The sequence below is a fragment of the Anser brachyrhynchus genome (assembly GCF_964034855.1).
Source record: "Anser brachyrhynchus genome assembly, chromosome: Z".
Classification (NCBI taxonomy): domain Eukaryota; kingdom Metazoa; phylum Chordata; class Aves; order Anseriformes; family Anatidae; genus Anser; species Anser brachyrhynchus.
In genome coordinates, this window is record NC_137697.1 from 70,723,003 (window position 1) to 70,725,487 (window position 2,485).

A 2,485-nucleotide genomic window follows, 5' to 3' on the forward strand; every position below is an offset into this window, starting at 1 on the left:
TTTTTTTTTCCATTCACTGTCTCTTTTTCTTGCAGACAGATGCAGGGAGAACAGAGATGTCACATATTCTTGATATATTACTCCCACAACATTAATCATTTTTGCACATTTAGGCCATCTTTATGTCTTTGTTGTACAGGGAACAATCACCGTCTTTTCAATGAATATTTGCACTTGCCACATGTGCCAAGGCCATCAGGAATTCTGCAAAATCCTTCACCAATCCTGTTTTAAGTCCACTGATTGGGTTAATCACAAGTGTAGGCAGCAGCAGTTACAATTCCTCTTCCCTTGTGCAATACACAATACTCACTGCTGTCCCCAGTTAGAGTATTTTGATGACACACTTTTTCACTGGTGCTGGATTAAAAGTTTCTAGGCATGTCTGACTTGTGCCATGCACACACACCGTGCAAGGTACAAATGAGACTGAATCATGGTTGATACTCCTCTCTCCAGTGCAGAGACTACTTGCCTTCCATTTACTTAACAGGTATCAGTAGGGTGAAGTTAATGGCTGTTCAGGATTCAGTCAAGTCACAAGGCTGTAGGGCTTTAGCTTGTTGGCTGTTGCTGCTGCAGCCCATAATGTACTTTCTATGGAACATATGTGGTGTTCATCCACATCATATGAGTAAATTCTGACTTGCTTCACAGGTAGGAACTACTTTTTATATTTCTGCACTTGAATCTTATGGAAGCCCCCTACTTAGGACTTTCCTGATATATCATTTTAGCAACCTGTGTAGAAAGTACATTAGAGCTACTGAATATTTTATTGCTGTTTATTCAGCACATCGTTTTCCAATTCTACAGTCTTTTTTTTACCTACAGATTTCAATAGAAAACTCAGATTTACCTACAGGTTTCAATAGAAAACTCTTCTTATCAATATTTTCCTTGCACAGGTCTGTCTCCACTTTTATGTGAGGTATCCATGCATTACAGTGTAGTCAAATGCAAATGCATTAGTGTCCATTCCTGATTAAAAAGCAGTACACTGCAGGAATCTTGCATCTATATGGAACTTCACTGACCCTGTGACCAGGTTGTGTTGCTCTCTACCCTGCAATACTTCTAAAATAGCTTCAAGTTTTTCCCTGGAATAGATTCCTAGATTTCATGGGCATCAGGGGAGATGAGAGTCTGTGCCCACAAATATATACTGAAACTTCTTTCCTATATGACCTGCTCACCAAAAGAAAAGACTGGTATCAGTAGTACCCAGGAAGAACTACTTGTTTTGAATGGGAGAGGTACACTTTCACTCCAAAATGTATTCAAGAATTTCCTTGATGATGAGCTTGCCATAGCTAGTACCGCAATACAACCTTTTGCAGGTTGCTGTGTATCTTTCAAAGGGCACTATTTGCAATTTATTCATTATTGTCCTCGGTATGGTTAGATACTAATTTTCTGAATGACAGTGAGAATTAAAGCTATATGCATGTCTTTCTGGGATATGCATATATAGGAAACGTAGTTTGGCATCCCATTCACTAGTACTGAGTAATAGCACTGAATTGTTTTACCAATAAATATTTCACAGGCAAGTCAGGGAAGTGATCATTTTAGCTAGATCTTGAGGATGTGTGTGCATGACTCTGACACTCTAGGTAGACTTCAAATTATGGAAAACACTAAAACAACTGTTTTCAACATCTGAATTTTAAATCCATTTTACACAAGTGATGATGACATAGTCTGTCTGAAAGGTTAAGAAACGTGAATAGACATTTGTTTCCCTACATTGTCTGCTCTCTCCTCTTCAGGCTGGACTAAAAATTCCAACAGAATTTCAGCATAAATACTTGCCTACATACCTACATATATACTCCATAAATTATGACCAAAATGAGAGGAAAAAAGATACCATACTTAACTTTCTATGAAAATAAATCTTTCTTTATTCTCTAGACCTTTTTTTTTTTTTCCTCAGCATTTCTCTACAGCCATTGCTATTTTATTTAGCTACTTTATCTAACCACGTTAAGGTGGTCAAAGTTTCAAAAGAGTACTCTACTCCTTCTCAAGAATGTTCTTGTGACACGAGGGTTTTATTTGCTCACTGTTGTTCCTCTAGTATCTTGATAACTAGTCAAGGAAGTAGTCAGCAAGAAAAAAAATATATATATATATATAGAGAGAAAGAGATTAATTCAGGGAAAGGCGAATGAGAAGGAACAGAGAAAAAAATATATATATTTCTAAGCTGTTCTGGATGATTACACATCAGGTTTTTTTTTTAAGAGTTTATACTCATCTCTCAGTTGAAATACTGGAAATAGTGTGTGCTCACTAGTGCTGATGGGACTCTTTCTGGTCTTTTTTTGTCACAGTGAAAATAAATAGAACAAAACGCTGTTCCCTGGAGTTATGAATAAAAGTGAAGGAAATGCTAATAATTAATGTATCGTAACTGCAAGACAGGATTAGCTTTAGTATCCTCTATATTATCAGGAATTGCTCTTCAGTACAGATTTAA